Source organism: Ailuropoda melanoleuca, chromosome 15 (assembly GCF_002007445.2).
Source record: "Ailuropoda melanoleuca isolate Jingjing chromosome 15, ASM200744v2, whole genome shotgun sequence".
NCBI classification, from domain to species: Eukaryota; Metazoa; Chordata; class Mammalia; order Carnivora; family Ursidae; genus Ailuropoda; species Ailuropoda melanoleuca.
In genome coordinates this window covers 87,787,843-87,806,532 of record NC_048232.1, presented here as the reverse complement: position 1 = coordinate 87,806,532, position 18,690 = coordinate 87,787,843, and the positions used below count along the sequence as shown (strand labels likewise).

Sequence of the window (18,690 nt, the reverse complement as noted above, 5' to 3'; positions counted from 1 at the left end):
CTCCACTTCTTGGCCAGAAGCTCCCTCTTCTGCTCCATTGGTACCCGGGGCGGGGGGTGCGTAGGAAGAGGTCTGGATCCCAGGGAGAGGCCATGGCCTCCCCAACACCACACAGCAGCGAAGCCCAGGTGGGTCTGAGACCCAGGACGTGTGATCTGGAGCCTGTGGCTTAGTCCCCCGCCATGACGTGGCCACTCCCATCAGCTCTTGGGGTTGGCAGTGGCTGCCCAGGCCGGCACTGAGTATGGAGGTGCTGCCTTAGAACACTGAGAGCCTCGGGGTCTGGAATATAACCAGGCCAGACCTCTGGCAGGCCCCACCCAGCACCTGCCGTGGGCAAGTGGGCCCCCTGTCCTGCTGTTGTGCAAACAGACCCATGACCAGCACACAGGGCTGCTTGGGTCTTGAGGTCGGGGTGGAGACCTCTCCCCACTTGGTTGTCTCCCCAAGGCTGTGAAACGAACCCGTGGCCATAGCAGGCCTGGGTTCCTGGGGTGCACAGACCCTCCTGACAGCCTCAGAGGTGCAGCCGAGGACCTGGCCACACCAGTCCCCCACCTGCCTCGACCTACCGTCTCATCTCACTTATTAGCACCAGCACACATAAACCTGGAATAACGGACGTAGGGAACTGGACCCCACGAGCTCCAGCGAAGGAGAAGCCAGCAGAGCGCCAGGGTGGCCCAAACACCTGGACAGCTGTCTGCCCTTCACTGACACATAAACCACTGCGCTTCTCGGGTGCCTGCTGTGTGCAGAGACTTGTGTCCTGTCCCCCGGCCTTCTCATGGAAACCATGTGTGCTCTGGGATGCACTGTGTGTCCCCAGCACTCCACCAGGAGCAACTCCTGCCCCGGCCTTCTGGAGGAGGAGACGGAGGCTCTGAAGGGGCCTGTCCAGGAGGACGGCTCGCAGCTGGGAGGCTGGGCGTGTCCGCCACTTGGCATCATGCAGGGGGCAGTGGCTCGGAGCTCGCTCAGGAGAGTCTCTGTGCCAACAGCTCAGCCCTCCCGGCCCTCCCTGATTCTATCTGCTTCAAGGAAGCAAATCAGGGTCCTCAGGCCGCAGGGCAGGCCGAGGACTCAGGGAGACGCAAAGGCACACGGCAGGCCAGGGAATCCTTTGCTCTGCACCTTGTTCCTGGTCCCAGAGTGGGATCTCAGCCACCTGCCAGGGGCCACACAGAATACCTCAGGAAGGGTGGGCCTGGTGTTGGGCTCTTCTGAAAGACGGGCTCACGCTCCCTTCCTGGCCAGGCCACCCCCCTCCCGGGCTGCTTTCCTGCCCTGACCCACGGCAAAGACCATCTACCTGGGCTATGCAGTCCTGGAGGGTCTCCTGAAGGCCAAAATGGGTCCTGCCTCCTTGGGGGTGCTCTGGAATGAGTCAGGTTCTGAAAGACACAAGGTGACCAAGGAATCAGCCGGGCAGGCCTGGTGGCACATGACCTCTAGAATGGGAGGGGGCTCGGTGTGACCCTCCCCACCTCTCATTTACCCCTCCCAACCACCCACAGATGGGTCCAGCCCACCACTCACTGCGGGCAAGGCACCAAAGTGCCCAGAGGTTACAGATGGCAAGGGAAGCCTCGTCCGACCGCCCTACTCCCAGCCCTGGTCTGGACTCCCACCCCAAACCAAACCCCAACCACTGGCTTCCCTGCGGCCCAGCCACACATATCATCCAACGCTTGCAGGGATGCCTCCGGAGTCAGTCTCCCCAGCTCTGGTAGGAGGCTGCGGGTCCCCTGAAATCAGCTCACAGGTTCCAGGACTGCCCGTGTCCCCGGAGTTGGCAGCTCTGCAGGAGGGACCAGCTCCCATGCAGCTGTGTGCACCCTGGCCCAGCACGGTGCCCACACCCAGGAGGCATCCGGGATGACGGGGAAGCGCCCCCTGCTCTTGGAACAATGTCTCTATCTGGGACTCAGAAAGTGTAGATGTGACTCTGGGCCTTTTCCCAATGAGCCAGGGAGAGGTGACCCCAGGACCGACTAAGCAGGAACACCAGGCCCTGGGGGCCCCTGCGAGCATCCGGCCCAGGGTGACTTGGAGGCCAGGCTCTTGCCCCTGCCCCACCTCCAGCTCAGGCCTGCATCCGGGGTCCAGGCTCCCCCAACACAGGGCTGGCTCCCTCTCTGTGAAGACGGAATCGCAGACCCAGACCCAGGCCCAACTCACCGCAGAGAGGAAGCGGGCTGGACCTCAGCCGGACCCACTCTGCCTTTGCCCCAGGCTGAGCGTGAATGGGCGGCCGGGAGGAAGGCAGGGTTCCGGCACCGAGCCCCAGCTGCTGCGTGCCTCCCACACCCTCCTCCCCTGCCCTTTGTGAGCGCCCCCAGGTCCTGAACATGCTCACGCAGGCTGGGAGGCTCCCACAGACCCCCCAGGTGCGAGAATGAGGTTGCTCTGGCCCTCCAAGAGTGCCACCTTCCCTTGACCCCATCACCGAGCAGGTCCCACCCAGAGCAGGAGCTCCTGGGGCCAAGAGCCACCTGGTTGCCACCAGCTGGCTTGCAACCCTCCCCCTCAGGCAGAGGTCCCTGACAGTGGGGGTCTTGGGACTCAAGGCCCTCAGAGGCCGGTGGGGACCTGCTGGTGGGCTCCCAAGGATGTGCTTGGACTCCCAGCCCCAAAACGCTGGGTGGAACCCCAACACCACCCTTGAGTCCCTCAGCTCTGGGCCTAATCCTGTTTCCCCTCTCTCTCATTGCCTAGAGCCTCTCTTAGCCCTAGTGTCCCTAGCTACAGAATGGGGCTTCTGGGCTGGAGCACCTCACTGCCCTGTTTCATAGGAGGGGAGCACCCCCAAGAGGGACCGCCCTGAGGCAGCACAGCCCTTGTCTAGCCAGCCAGGACGCCTCCCTGCCTCTCCTCCCAGCAGGATGGAGCCCCGCAGTGCACCCATGTTGAAGGACCCTGGGCTCGTCTGCCTGCACCTGTAAGATGGGCAGGTTAGGAAGTCCCTCGAGCTGGGGTGTCTCTGATGTCCTCACCTGGAGCTGATGGGACAGCGCCCTGGGGCCTGCCCAGGAAAGGAGAGCCCCAAACAGCACAGGGGAACCAACGGAGCACACACCCACTCTCCCTCTGGACTGCGAGAATGGCCTGGTTGGGGCTCACAGAGGGCCGCTACCATGGGCAGCACACTGTGGTGCCCACAGGACCAGCAGCCGAGGCCCCCTTCTTGCAAATAGTCCCATTCAATATAACTAGTTGATGTTAACAACAGAAATCAGGCTTCCAGGGAGCTGGAGGAGGTGAAAACAGGACAAGGCCACCCCATGCCTGCTCTTGACTCAAGGTTGTGGATATTCCATCCTGACAGGTGAGCAGAGATCCAGCTGCGGGAGCAGGTCTGGCTCTGGGATCCTGGCACAATCCTTATACCACATAGGCGCCACACATGGCCATGGCTGAAAACTCACAAGGACAGCTGCCCAGGGCGGGTGATGTGAAGCCTGGGTGCCCCTTTCTGCTTCAGAGCAGCACCGACAGAATGCTCTCCCCCTGGGATACTCTGTTGCTCCCATATCCTTGTACCCACTCTCCCGTGACGGCACAGAACAGCCAAGCTAAGCATCCACCAGGCACCGGCACAGACAGGCGCTCCCTTGGCCTGCTGCCTTCACTCTGCCTGTTCCAGTCACTGCGTGCTGAGCTGGACAGCCATCGCGTTGCCTGCCCTCAGAGCCCTTACAAATCTTGTGAGGGCCTCATTCCCCCTTGGGGAAGAGGCCTGAGCCTTCTGAAGCTGTCCTCCCTCAACAGGCCAGTCCACATGGTGGGCCAGGGGGCCAGGGCCAGGGGCCACTGCCTGTCTCAGGGTCAGTAATGAATTTGGGCCTCCAAGTTCCAGAGGTTGAGAGGCAGGCTAGGGGAGCATGGGGAGCTGGCCAGACCCACGGCCTCTGCTAGCTGTGCGGCTCCAGGCACAAGCTCGCCCTCTCCTGCCATTCCCTCCTGTGATGTGCGAGGGCTGCCGGCCTCCCAGAGCCATGGTGGCTGTTACTGGTGACAAAAGGACGAGTCCCAAACCCAAGGCTGGCTCATAATGATGCCTACCATTGATCCCCTCGGGGGCCTGGCACGGGGGCCTGTTCCCTCGCAGAACCTGTGCCCCATGGTGAGGTCACTTGGACGACAGGGTCAGCCCAGGCCATCTTGGCAGTTTCTCCCACATGCACTCCTGTCCTCTGGAAGGCTTTGGCACAATGAAACTGGTGCATAATTGGTCAGAACCAACCCTAGGCCCTGGCAGAATGTCTCAGAGTCAATCCCTGCCTTGCCCAGGCCCACGAGTAACCTGGTCTCTGGAACATTCCTGTGTCTATCTACAGGGTAGTCCAGGGGCCACTGAGGTCCCATTTCAGCTCTGGACAAGCCCCTTCACCTCTCTGGGCCTTAGGCTCCCAATCTGTTATACAGGGACAGGGACAGTGACACCCACCTCCTCAAATTTACATGCAAGATTAGAGATGATACCCTCTGCACACCCAGGCTGCACGGGGCTCACTGGACGGCATGCCCACCACTGCCCCCCGGGGCACCACGAGGACCTGTAAGAACTCACTCTGGGCCTTCATCCTGGAGAAATTCCTCCTCCACATCTTATCTTACCAGGAACCAAGTCGCCCAGGCCTAGGGCCTGACTGGACGCCGTGGGGCAGGAGCTCAGAGCCCCCAGCAGAAACCCTGACATTGGCCAAACTGGGTGCATGGGTCCCCAGAGGGCTCAGCCTGCCTTGTCCATACTTCTCTTTGGCATTAAACTTGCCCTTCTCCAAGGTCATGTGTGGGAGAAACAGCTTACAAACTGGAAGAGCTGATTGCTAATGAACCATGCACAGAGCTCATCCCCCATTTCTGTACGGAAATGCCCCGCAGACGACAGAGGCCTGGCCCTGGGGTTGAGCCATGTCGAAAACCCAAGGCCTCTGGTACCCAGGACAGGTCGGAAGGCGTCCGATGTAGGCCGGGAGCTCATGGGCAGCCCCGTCCTCTGGCAGGAGTGCCAGATGCACAGGCCAGGGTCCCAGCCGAGCTCTGCTGCTCCTCCACTTGGGTCAACGTGGCTGCGGCAGGGACTCGGGGAGCCGGGACTCGGGGGGCCGACGGCCACCACAGCAGCCAGCGTGGCAGGCCACAGGAGGGCTCAAATCCCCAAGGACACGGCATCCAGCGGCAGAGCCACCAGCCCCGGGCAGGAGCCCGGGCTGCTGAGCCCAACAGGCCGCTGAGAGTCTCCCCGGTTGCGTGGCCTTCAGGACCCTGGCCTCTCTGAGCCCCAGTTTTGTATCTTAAGAAGCAGCCATTCACACCTACCAGACAAAGCTGACATCAGGAACACGAAATGAACAAACGTGAACCTCCCACCGGCTTGGCCCGCACTCACAGAAGGCGCTCTGCCAGGCAGCGGCCGACGCCACGCACGTTATCAGCTCGGGGCCAGGGGCGCGAGTCACCGCCAGAGACGCGTCCGTTCACACACCCACCTTGAGCTCTACCAGGTCGCGGGCGTCACAAGGGATGGCCATACGTCTAAAGGCAAAGGAACAGGCCCCAGCACCAGCCTGACAACAGGGGTCCCTGTCTCCATGGACGGACGTCACTTCCAGGCATCAGACTCCAAACACTCCGGATGCAAATGGACACTTCGGGGTGGGCCCTGCCCCAACGTGGCAGTATCGCCACCACCATCGGCCTGGACGGGCCTCAGCGCACTCCCCACTCTCAGTCGCCCCCTCTGCCCACCAAGTCTCCTCTGCTCCTTTTAAAGGGCCCAGAAGCACCCTGTCGACAGCGCGGCCTCACGGCAACCCCCTGCGCCTTGTGTAAATGTCTCTCCTTTGGGGGGAGAACGTGCAGTGGGGATTTGGGTGGGTCAGGGTCGCTCGGGCCAGGGGGTTAGTTTTGTGATTTAAAGGAGTTTTTCCTCATTCAACGAGATCTGGACAACCACGAAAAGGAGGAAAAGGCAGCCAGCAGTCCTCCTCTGCTGAGGCCGGCCCGCGGAGGACTCCCCGTCCCAGGAGGGGCTCCCACACGCACCAGGACAGGCGGCCACAGCGTTCCGGGGCAGTGGCTCCCACTGGCTGTGTCTGATGAGCAGCTGCGCAACATCTCGTCGGATAACTTTGTCACAACTCCCTGACCCAGACGCCCCACCTGCACAGCCGCCAGCCGCTTCCTTTCTCTTGTCCCGAGAGGCCTTAGGAAGCACACCTCTGGCTTTATGCATAGATCTTAACCCTTTCGCTGGGGAGACTCCTAGGAGCGGGGTCCCCGCTGAAAGCCCAGGAGTACTTTCACAAGCCTGAGGCAGCTGCTCCAACCTGGCCCCTCAGAACCTTCCGGAGACCCACCAAATGTCAGAGGTGGTGGGGAAATGGAGGCTCAGAGTGGGGGAGGGGGTGGCCTAAGATCACAGAGCAGGCCAACAGCAGAGCCAGGGAGGGACCGAGGCCCCTGCTCACAGGTCAGGCGTGATCTCCCCGAGGCACACTTTTCAAAAGGCCTCAGTGGAAGCAGCCTCAGACCTGTCCCGGCTGGGCAAAGACGCTGGGGCCCTCGGAAGGGTCTGGGCACCAATGCCCTCATGCATCACAGACCCGCAAAGATGAACGACGGGAGAGAAGAGGGGTACGGTGGGTGCTACGGAGGAGCTGGGCCGTCCACCACCAAGGGAGAGCAGGCAAGAGGGCCTTGGAGTTTGTGAGGACTTCCTGGAGGAGGAGGACCCCCATAAGCCACAACACGGTGGCAAGGCCGTGCAGGAAATTCACAAACAGGAAATGTCCGATCTTGATTAACAGAATGTGCCACTGCTCGCCAATGACATCGGATGAGCCGACAGAGTCCAGCTTCCACGCCCACTGAGCTGAGGGGAAAAGGCCCCAGAGCCTTCTAGGGCACCTCTCACAGCTGGTCTTCCCGACTGAATCCCCACCCCAAAGCAGCAGCCGTGGTTTTCCCGTGGCCTGGAGTTACCTGGAGTCCTCCCTCCGTGGGCTGCAGGTGCTCAGGGCTCAGGCCTGTCCATCGGGCGCTGCCACGCCGTCCCCGATGAGGTGGGCTCACAAGCCCCTCAGATTAGTCCTAAAAGGGAACAAATCGGTGGAGGTAAGTAAGCTCTGTCCCCTTGTTTCTCTGAGCATCGCGGCCGGGCGACGTGACCAGCCTGGTGGCTCGTGCGGCCGCACTCAGTGCAGGGTTCACAGCCTTCCCTTCTTCTGTTCCAGCCTCGGGATCCCATTTCATTCATTCATGAAATGTTCCCCCAAGAGCCTGCCCTGGGCCACTGGCCGGTCCTGCTGGAGACGCTCAGTCCTCCAGGGCAGACAGGTGCGGTGAACTGATCAGTGCAGTGGGCAGGTGGGAAGCGAGGAGGGCCTCCAGGAGGAGGTGATGCTGGGCTGCAGTCTAGAGAAGTGGGAGGATGGCAACGTGGAGGGGGCAGTGCAGGGTGCTGGGAGCCTCTCAAGTCCCAGGGTGGGGAGGCTGGACTTGCGCCTGGAGCTCGACGGGAGCCCCACAGGGTGGAAGTCAGGGCAGAGGTTTGCATGGTGACCACAGGTCCCTGGAGGGGCAAGACACGGACATGCCGAGTGGCCGCGGAGCTGGCAGGACTTGGGCACAGTCTGGGTGTGGCCGGGAGGGGAGCCGACAATGACCCTGGAGGTCAGCAGCTGGGGGACATCCCCCAGGAATTATAGGGGGCGGGAGGGGACAGCTGTGGTCACAGCAGAGGAAATCCCCTAGTGGGGGCTGCCCACAGTCGGGCCCCAAATGGTGCACGGTCCAGGGAGCCCACCGGGGCCAGCCACGGCCTCTCTCACACCCTGGCCAATGTGGCGAGCTGTGTCCTCATTTCGTTTGAGAGCGCGCCCAGATCCCAAGGCGAAGAAACGCACCTTCTTGCTTCTGGCAGACGCCACGGCCCTGGCCCCCCTTCCGCGGCACCAAGAACGAGAGGCACTACCTGCACCCTGACCAGCACCGCTCTAACGGGCCGGCCGCTCTGGCTGGGGCTCCTCGGGAACAGTCTGCAGGAGGGACGCAGCCTCCCAGACCTCAGCTTCCCGGCTGGCGGCCTGTCCGTGAGGCCGCCCCAGATAGCAGACGTCAGGGCTCAGCACACAGAGGGGCTCTGTCCCCAGGACACAAAGCAGAGCCTGGGTGCTGGGCGGCATCCGCTGGCCTCGCTGCCTCCCTCCCAGCGGGTCTCTGGGGGCACAGGGGGACTGAAACAGGAGGGGCGGTGGAGACCAGAGGAGCCGGCCTGCCTGCCATAAATCACCACGCCAGGCTTTATAATTATCTGGGCACTTAAGCTCCTCTTTCTTCTCTTCCCCCTTTCCCTGGGGAAATTTCCTTCATTTCCTACATTATCCCGGTCTCCCCGCATGTCTCAATCAACCTCGGCCACGCCACAGCCTGCTCCTCCGAGCTCGCTCCCGCAGCCAACTTTCACTAGGGAGGGCGGGCTGCAAGGCAGGAGGGTACCGCCGTCCAAACCCAAGTGCCCTTCCTGCCCAGGGCAGAAATCGGAAAAGGCCACCATGCCTGTCCTTCGAGCTGTGGTGGTGAGGATGTCCCCGGTGTCTGTCAGCTCTGGCTCCCACCCCCAGGGATCTGTCAGTGAACCCAGGGGGCGGTGGGCTTCCTGGGGAGGCAGGCCCGAGGTCGAGTGGGGTCCCAGATGAAGAAGAGGAAACGCCACTGCATCGGCTACCCTGGGCTTTCGGGCAGCCGTTCCAGGTGACCTTCCCTGGGGCCAGGCTGGGCAAGCGTCACCCCGCCAGAGTCTGGGGCAATCTGGAAGGTGCAGCCTGCTTCGTGCATGGGGAGGAGGCTGCAGTGGGAGCGGTTCTCACACCACCTTCTACCGTTTGTCCAGCCCGACCCCAAATCTCACCTAACTCCCACGTGCCTGCAGGGCTGTGTTACTCTCCCCATTTCACAGATTCTGAGAACACTGAGGCCCAGGGAGGAAAGCAATCTGCCTGAATCATTCCTGGCTGCTGTGAAGGCCTGCCAGTACGAGGTTCTCTTTGCATATAAGCTGGAAAGGGTCCCCGTAGGGCAGTGGCAGGGCCCAGCAGAAGGCAGGTCGGGCAAGAGCCCTCAAAGGGTCTCCCATCCTCCCCGGTAAAACTCCCACCTCCTGAGAGGTGGAGGGAGAGGCAGCACCTCCGCCAGGGCATCAGGCTGGGGCCAGGGGCCGCTTCCGTAAACCAGCCCTGGGCAAGCGTTCCAAGTCAACAAGCGACAAGGCTCTCCCAGGCCTCCCTCCCAGGGGATGAGCCAACCGGGTTTTTTTAAATCTGGATCTCATTTTCTGCCCACATTTCTGACCTCCGGAAGCCTCTCGGGTAGTTTTCCAGAGCCCTCTGGATCCTGTCATGGGCACGTTTCATGCCTAGGCTCACCGCATTCACAGCCAGGTCACTGGGCACCCCAGATGCCAGGTGGAGCCCATGGCCACCGCTGCCCAGGCCTCTGGCTGCCCGCAGCCAACCCGGGCCTTCCCAAGCCCTGGGGCCACGGGCTCCAACTGGCTCTCCGACAGCCATCTCCGGTCAAATTCCATGACTCCTTCCCTTAAAAAAAAAAAAACCCTCTTTGAAAACAAACAAAAATCCCAGAACTGTGAACCCGGGAGAGCTGGCTTTGCCTTAGCTGCATTTTCCGTTCTGTTCTGTCCTCCTGTTTGGCACGGCAAGCACCTGGAGAAGCCTTTCAACCCTCTCATTCTACAGATGGGTAAACTGAGGCCCAGACAGAGGAAGGGGCTTACTGAGAGCACCCCCACTGATTCTACGGCCCAGCTGGGATGGAGCCGGGGGGCCCCTCAGCAGCTGCTGGTTCTGAGCAAGAAAGGACAGGGTCTGAGCCCACAGTGAGGCCAGCTAAGGGCAGCCATAGCCCCAGGCGGGACCCTGGGCACAGGACAACGCAGGGCCCTCAGCCAGGTGGTCCCAGGTCCGTGGCCCAGAAGGCTGGTGCTCAGTATTCGCGAAAGAATCCTCAGTGGGGTTGGGGGGAGCCTTGAACTTCGGGGCAGAGCTCAAGGAAAGCAGGCTGGCTCTAATGGAAACCAGTCAGAGGGCCAAAGGCAGCAGGAACCCCCCCCCGCCCCCCCACAGTGGTTTCCATGGGGACGGAGCCCGGGAGGCGGAGCTCTGGCGCGGCTGCCGCAGCAGATGTGGCCTGTGCAGGGCTGGCGTGGGGTGGCGGGAGGGGCGGCGCTGCGCCTGGCAGCAGGGCCCTGGGACGTGGCAGGCCCCGGGGTTGGATATAATAACGAGCCTGGGGCTGGGGTCCGCCACCTCCAGGAGGCTTCCTGATTCCTCAGGCGGGCACTAGGTGCTCCAGGCTAACTTTCAGCTCCTTGCCCAGCACCACCAGGCCTGGGGCCGGGGCCTCCTTGACACCCGTGTTTGCTAAGTGAGGTCCCCAGGCCTGTGAGTGGGGGACAGATACGGCTGCCTGTCACGGCTCTAACCCTCCAGCAGAGGACCCAGTACTCAACAAGGTCTGCGACTGACCAGTCGCTGTCTATCTCGTCCTGGACCCCAAGCCAGGGCCTGCCCATAGCAGGCTCCCCAGACACTCTGAGAGGTGCCCTCGAGAATCTAATGAGCTCTGAGCAATGCTGGGACACGAGTGCCACAGAGGGGACCCCATGGACGGACAGGGCACAGTTTCTCGAACAAGACATGGTCCTGCTCGCCTGCAGAGAGCTGCTTTCACGTGCACTCGCCCTGGTCTCTCCGTGGCACCCCAGCACGTCTGTCCTGGCCTGAGCTGAGGAACCCCTCCTTCAGCAGAGACCCTTGCCTCGGAGCAGACCTCACAGGTGCTGACGGCCCCGTGCCTGGCCAAAACCACCTTGTCCACCTTAGCACAAAGTACGAGTATCTCCATGAGAAAGGGGTCCAGGCCCATCAGATACAACCAGCCCCCACGTAAAGAACCTGCAAAAAACCTGGGCTTGTCATCAGCTGCGGGCTCCCAGCACAACGGAAGGGTATGAATTGGGCACAGAGCAGAAAGGGCCATTTTAAGAACATCAAAGGCTGCAAAATGGTCTTGCCTGTTCCAGGTTTTTACAGTGTCCCCAAAAGGCTGTTCTTCCCAGCATTTGAGTGATAAACTCTGTCGATCACCTGTGCCTACAACCCTGTATGTTTCCCTGCCATGGGTCAGAAGAACAGCGAGAGCAGGGGTGACACCCTGGCTCCCCCATTCCCACGGCCCAGTGCCACACAGCGCACTGTCTGCTGCCAGCCAGCACCCCGAGCCACAGAGGCCTGAAGCCCTCACCCCAGCAGGGCACTGAGGGCTTTCTGGGCCCAACCAGCAGGCCCCAGATGCTGGGGTCACGGCAATCCAGCCAGGGACGGGTCCTTGGGGCCCCCGGAACCAGCACGACATGGCCCCGGGGAGGGAAGGGATGAGGCCATCCTGGCTCTCCCTAGGGGCAGAAGAACTCCAGGGCAAAGGACAGGGCCCTCCTGGCACCGCATGCACCGCATGTCTGCAGAGAACCCACCAAGGTCAGCATCCATGACAGGTAAACAATAAAACGGGGTCTTCTGTCCAGCTGTTTCCACCCAGCATGGGGACAGCGTGGGGAGAGCACGGGTCCTGTGGCTGGAGACCTGTTTTGGGTGCAGGCTCTTTTTCTCCCTCGCTGTGTGACTGTGGGGACGCTTCTTGGCCTCTCTGAGCCTTGGTTTTCTCACACAGAAAACTGCTAACACTTCCTCACGGGCAGGGCCTGCGGCCATCCTGTCTGCACCACATTCCAGCACGGGAGCTGCGCCGGCTCTGATGGGATGTTAGAATGAAGCGGAACGGGCCGACTGCATTTTAAAATGGATGTTTAAAAGTGGGGGGGGGGGGGGGNCTGGGTGGCTCAGTCGGTGAACCGTCTGCCTTCGGCTCAGGTCATGATCCTGGCGTTCTGGGATTGAGTCCCGCGTCGGGCTCCCTGCTTGGTGGGGAGTCTGCTTCTCCCTCTCCCACTACTGTTCCCCCTGTTGTGCTCTCTCTCCCAAATTAAATAAAGTCTTTACAATATAAATAAATAAATAGGATCAAATTACCCGGCCCTGAGCTTGGCGCTTAGTAGGTCAAGGAAGGATTGCTCCCCCCAATCCCAAGGAACTGAGTCCTGTGCACAACATCTGACATGCACGGACCCTCCCTTGGGGGAGCCAAGTGTGGCCCCCAATTCTCCATTGGGCCAAGGCAGGAGTTTCTGCCTCTCTGGGTCCCTTCACTGGTCCTGCCTGAGCCTGTCTTGCTCACTCTTCCCCTGGCAGCAGATGCCCGCGGTGGCAGCCATACCTTTCCCCGGTGTCATCCGGGGTGCAAGTGGTGGCCTGCCACACTGCCTGGCCCAGGAGTGCCCCCCCGAAGCTGCTTTCCCAGAGCCACCGCCGGCATTGTCACATAGGCCGGGCAGCCCCGTGGCTTGGCATCTTGTGGGGCAGAGCTCACCTCCGGCATCAGAGCACCCAAGACTGAGGCCCAAGACCCTTGAGGCCCACCCATCAGGGGCTGAGAGCCTCCAAAGGTCCTGGCATCAGACAACTTACTCTTTGGGCGATCACAACCACAAGGGCTGGAGCTGGAGGGCGCCATCTCTACCCCGCGTCGGCCCCCGCGGTGCTGCCGCTGCAGGCCGTCACCGCCATGTCACCCGTGCCTGCGCACGGCCGGCGGGCGGGGGGCCACCTGCCTGGACCCCGCATGCCACGCTCAGGCGGGAGTCCTCGACCCATCGAGGCAAAAGTAGCTGCACGACCAGGAGGCTCTGGCGGTGGGGGCGGCGGGACTCCGCTGGCCTCCAGGACCCCTCCGCCCACGCCTGGGCCGGAAGTGCGGGCACACCCACTGCAGGAATCCTGGGGCGGGGCTGGGCTCCCGGGAAACTGGGCCAGAGGTTCCCCAGCACATGCTGGAGCAGCCCCGTCTTACCGCCCCCAGCGGCGGCTCCCTTCTGAGGGTCCGGCCGCTACCTCCCTTCTAGCCCCTCAAGAAACTCAGAAGCCAGAGTCCCGGGGACCTGAGGCTGGGGACCCTTTCCCAGGGCCCACCAACAACTGCTCCCCATCAAAGGGGAGGAGTGCGGAGTGACATCATCACCACAGATGCCACGGGAAACCTGTGGGGAGGACTGATCCCCTTGCTTTATGGACAGGGAAACTGAGGCTGCTCCCCTGAGAGTCCAGGCCTCTGGTCTCTACCTAAGAGGCCCCAAGGAGGGGACAAGCAAACCAACCGATGCTCCCAGACAGGCTCCCGTCTGACATGTCCGACCATTTCTTGAGTCTCGTGCTGTCACATTCGCCTTAAAGACACAGAACCAAGGTCTGGAGTAAATATCAATCTCATCAAGGCTCTTTTTTTGTCCAAAGGTGCGCTGGGTGTTCACATGGCCTCGTCAAATCCCCCCCAGTTCCCACCAGGTTACTGAGGAGCGGCTGGGCTGCTGGGGCTTCTCAGTGGCCGCTCAGCGGCCCGGGCCCCGCACGCAGGTGCACACGCGCACGCACACGCAGACCTGCCCGGGAACACGAGCCCCGCCGGCCGCCTCTCGCAGGACGGCGGCCAGCGCACCAAGCGGCCCAGCCCGGGCCTTCCGGCCGCTCCCCTCCCTCGGCCGCCTTCCCAGATCCTGTCCTGGGCCTGCCCGCGCCGCCATTTCCTCTCCCAGGCCTAGAGGCTCACTTCTACTCAGCGTTTGCAAATGGCCGGTGCCTGGAACGGCCTGCCCCTCCGAGCCGACCGCACCGTGCCTGGCCAGGTCCCAGCATGCAGCCAGCCCGGCCAAGGGCCTTCCTCCACCTCCCAGGAGCCTGGCAGCTGGGTGCCCTGTCCAACCCGCTTTGGCCGGCCCCAGGCTGGGGAAGAGGACCCATCACAGTGGGGCAGTGGAGTACTGGGCAGGTGTCCCCAGGGGTGGCCCACGGGCTCCATGGCTCACTGAGAAGCCACGAGGAGCACCTGCCCCAAGCAGGCACGGTGCCTCCAAGTGCCTGTCCACCTCTGGAAAGCACTGACTTAGGCAAAACACCGGACACTGTGTGTATATGCACGCACCATGGTGCCCACGCACGGGCAAAGGCGTGCCGCCCACACCTGACCACCGCCTGGACATGCAGAATAAACGTGGGCTCTGGAGGATGGCAGGCCCGGGTCTGAATCCCATCCCGATCTTCATCAGCTGGTTGAATCTGGGGACTCGGTGTCAGGCTCCGTGCCTCCCCTGGCCGAATGCAGCTGGCGTTAACCCCCGCCGGGCAGGCACTTCGGAGACTCAGAAACCAGCCGGGGAATAACAGCAGGTATGGATGGGGTCCTCTCTGGGAACCGAGCACTGTGCCAGGTGCGGTACGTGCGTGACCATGAGACGGGGACACTCACTGTCCCCATTTCACAGATGAGGAAGCAGGGACACGGAGCCGTGAAATGACTTGCCTTCGATCAACACGGCCAGGAACTAAAGCCCACTCAATGTGCAGCCCGGCCTCAGCCCCGGAGCTCCCGCTCCTCTGTAAGGAGCCCGGGTCTGGCTCTGAGGGCGGCGGCCACCTGGCTTTGCCCCCCCTTCAGTGCACGCAGCCCAGCACCCTGTTCTCGGGGCTGCTATTAATACAGATCTGATGCCAAGACCGGGCTCAAGAGGCTGAAAGACCAACGGCAAAGGAGGAAGTGGTTTAAAAAAAAAAAAAAAAATCCGAGAGCAGAACCACTAGAGAACACGGCTTCCCAGGAGCTCTGGCAAATTTCATCAAATTTCGCCCTTCCTGTTATTCCCAAAGATCTCCACCAACAGGTACGTGCCTTTAAATAAACAAGCCACAACAAAGCACTTCTATTAACAAACGGAAGGACACTTGGGAGCCTGCAGGAGACAGCAGAGGGCAGGATCCGTACCTCGTACCTCGTTCAGGCTCGGCCACAAGCCCCGGCTGTGAGCTCCAGGCCACTACAGGGGAAGGCGGCCTCAGAGGCTGGGGAGGGCAGAGCCGGGATCCAGAATTCGGGAAAAGCAGAAGCAATCACTTAAAAATAAGGGGGGTGGGGTGGGGAAGAACCCTTGGAGCAGATTACATCATAATGTGAGCAAATTCACAAAATAAACAGTTATCTTGTGCAAATTATTGTGCCTGTAAAACTTCTCTGTCCTCACATGTGATGTGGCCAATAAATTCTGCACCTTGTTATCTCGGTGAGATAATTTTTTTTAAGTTTACGGCTACTCTTTGTAATTTACCTGTTGAATGGTTTTCTTTTCTTTTTTTTTTTTTTTTTGGGGCTGGGGGAATTTAAATGTACCTTTAAACCACGCAAAACATTAGTCATCTGATTTTTCATAACATCTCAAAATAATTTTATGTAAGCTTCTACAGAACAGCTAGAGATTTAATAAAGATCCCCAAATCTAAAGTCCCAAACCCCGTAATTTTGAATTTAAATCTAGTGTTAACGCTGTTCATGCCACCAAACAACATAAAAATTGGCAATTAATTAAAACATGGAAGGTCCTTTAACGTAGGGCATTTGGAGTCTTAAAAGGCAAAGAGACAAAGACCAACATTTAAATTCTAATCTAATGAAGGTGATGGTGGTTCCTCTACCGAACTGTTCAGGGGACAAGAGGATCACAGGACTGTTTTTATACACAAATGCAACTTGTTTATTTTGACCTCAGTTCTTCGAAATTGCCGGCTCCACAATTGAAATATGCCGTGTGTTCCAACAAGGACCCAGCAGTCGTAATGACAGACCAGCCCATCTGTGCTGTGAGAATGTATAATTTCAGTCTATAGTGGAATTTATATAGACGCAATGATGTGAAAACTGCTATGCGTGGTACTTTCTTTAAAAAAAAAAAAAAAAAAAAAAAAAAACCCCCGNAAAAAAAAAAAAAACCTGCCGAGAAGTATTGAGTGCCATGGAGAACGCTGATACTTTGCCTGATTCAGAGCACAAAAGATTCCATGGCTTTTTCCTGATTTGGGGGAAGGCAGAATGTCATTGCCCAAGTTGAAAAACAAACATGGTAATTGGTCACATATAACCATCCCAGCTCTATAAGGTGTGTGCTGGAAAATGTGTTCTCCATAGACATTACACCCATTAGGTGAACATAATCTCAGTGGAAAATACTAATTTAGAATGAAAATGCTCATTTATGGAAATTAATAGATTTTATGCTACTTGCCCTTACCTTCAAAAGAAGACGAAGTCGTGCTCGGGAAATGTGACTCTCATTCCAGGATTTAGGATTAAAGGCCTATTTACCTATACTGATTATACCAAAAAATAAAATTTTTGGAGATGAGACATGGGCAGCTATTGAAAGCATAAATTCTTTAAACACGAGGGACCCTCCATTCCCCCTACCCACCTCTCTACACTCTGGACTCTTGCTTTAGAATTTTTGACACTCTGTTTTTTCCTATTACTTTCTATTTTGTCACCAGTGTTTTATTTGGTGCTTGCTAAATATTTGGGTAGAATGAACTTCCAGCTTGCAGCAGCAGAATGTGGCTGTCACAATCATGAAAATGTTTTAATTATCTCTGCTATATACTCCAGTCTCTGCAGCCCCGAACCTCCAGTACCGACTGCTGTCTAATCTAAGAACAAAAGCAGCCGTGAGAGCCCTTGTGTGAGCTGAGCTCACGTTTACGTCTGGTGGTATCTGTCCAGGCCGGCTGCCCAGACCCCCACACAAACAGGGCCCAACGCCTCCGAATTAGGAAAACAAAGATGTATTTACGTGGGAATTTTCCTCTCCGTTGCAATTTAGAACTTTCTGGGCCTGATTTTCCATTTTCCATAAATCAAGACCCCAGCTACCCTCCAACGTGGGGAAAAACCAGGCTGCATCTGTGGGCGTTTTTGTCAGCCTGCCAGGGGATGGAGGTAAGTTGGAGCTCAACTCTGCAAAGCCCACCTTTTATATGAAAAGGTTCAGCAGCTCTGAAGGGTCAGCGACCATCACAGAAAATCAGACAACCATGGAGGTTAGCTTTAGGGCTGTGGCGGCAGTGTGGCCTGGGGATGCGAAGGTTTTCGAGGGACTCCCACCCCCGTTGGCCACAGCTCAGGGCCTGGACGGTCGAACGTCTCAACCCACAGTTCTACGGATGGGAAACCAGGATGGGATCCAGCACAGGCCAGCCCTGGACAACTCGGGCCCCCTGAGGGTCTGTCTGGTGGACGTGCCCACGTGGACCCCACGTACCGTCTGTGGGCAGGGCAGTGATGAGCCGGGCACGGCACCGTTAGGCAGAATCCCCGGGCTTAAATAAGTGTTTAAAAAACAAAGCACAAAACAACCTAAAAGATTTTCCCCATACTGAGCTGAGAGCCGAAAAGAGCCTTCTCTTTTCTCCCAACAGCCCCCCACACACCCGAAATAAAATAAAACGAAAGAGAAAAAAGAACTAGATCCCTAAACTGTGGACATGGCAGCATTAAAGATGCCGGATAAAATAAAAGGGCCTCTGTTTCTCAATGCAGAACCCACCCTCCCGTGTGCCAGCCCAGCCCTGCCTGCCGAGGAGTTTGCTGGGAGAAGCATGGGCGCTTTGGTGTTTTTCCCTCTGCCACTCCTGGCACCTCCGAAAATTAAAATTCTAATAATAATGATGATGATGGTGATGAGACCCCCACAACAAACCAGCACAACTGAGCAGAAACGAGTAGGCCATGCCTATTAATACCTCCTGAAACATTCGTTCAAATTATAATTGAACACACAGCTACTGTGAAATAATAAACATTCATTTTTACTGTGATTCCCAAAGCCTGTAGCTTTGGATCTTAAAAATAAATGGGCTTGGCTTCTGCATTTTCCCTGCAGTTTTTGGAAAGGCTTACTTCACTGAAGATGGGGGGGGTCGGAAATAGAATTTTGAATTTCGGATAACCAATTAGAGGGAAGGAAACGTAACAGGCATCGAGCACAAGATGGCAGAGCCCTCGGCTTGTCTCCAGCAAAAGAGAAGGGAAGAAGGTGACTTACCCAAGGTGCAGGAGGGAGAGGAGCTCTCTCCAGAGCAAGGAAGTGCAAACGGTGCCCCCTGGCCCAGCCGGGCACAGCGGCAGGAGGAGGAGGGCAGGTCCCGCTGGCCAGCAGGCCATCCCCAGGTGCCAGCCCCAGTCCGACGGGCCCTCAGGCGTCCTGCTCTCTGGCCACCCTCATCCATCGGTCCCCTCGGTCCCGGCCGGCGCGGCCTGGGCCTCGGCCACCCCGGCACCCGGAGGCAGGGCTGCCAGGAGCCAAGTGGTGCTGGGGGAGGCTCTGCTGCCAGCCCAGGAGGACGAGGAAAATGCTACTTTTGTCTCCTGCTCTCATCTGGCACTGGCTGCCCGGGGAGGGGGGGCCAGAGGCGGCCGCTGCGGCTCGGCCCCGCCCACCGGGAATTTTTGAAAGATGCTCCTGGGTGCCGGGAGGATGGCAGACGTGGCAGAGGCGGGTGGGCCGGACCCCCGAACCCACCACCAGGCGGGGGCGGGGGGGGCGGCCGAGTGGGAGAGGGAGGAGGCAGCAGGCGCGGCTGGCCACTCAGCGGCTGGCCCGAGGACGACGGGGGAGCTGGCCCGGCCCAGGCCCGGCCCCGGCGCCAGCCCTCCCCGTGGCCAGGCGGCGCGGCCCTG

The 18,690-nt window shown here is 59.2% G+C and overlaps 1 long non-coding RNA gene across 5 annotated transcripts in view; it reads right to left on the bottom strand.

Moving 5' to 3' along the window:
* Positions 1-18,690, bottom strand: part of LOC109490159 — a 72,954-nt gene that overhangs the window by 20,997 nt on the left and 33,267 nt on the right. For 4 of the 5 annotated variants that reach the window (XR_002143427.2, XR_004620999.1, XR_004620998.1 and 1 more), the window contains 2 exons: positions 6,991-7,098; positions 1,313-1,394 (listed from right to left, as the gene is read on the bottom strand). This is a non-coding gene — a long non-coding RNA (uncharacterized LOC109490159). Of the gene's footprint in view, positions 1-1,312; positions 1,395-6,990; positions 7,099-18,055; positions 18,681-18,690 lie in introns of those variants that run through there. The other variant, XR_002143428.2, reaches the window with a different exon arrangement.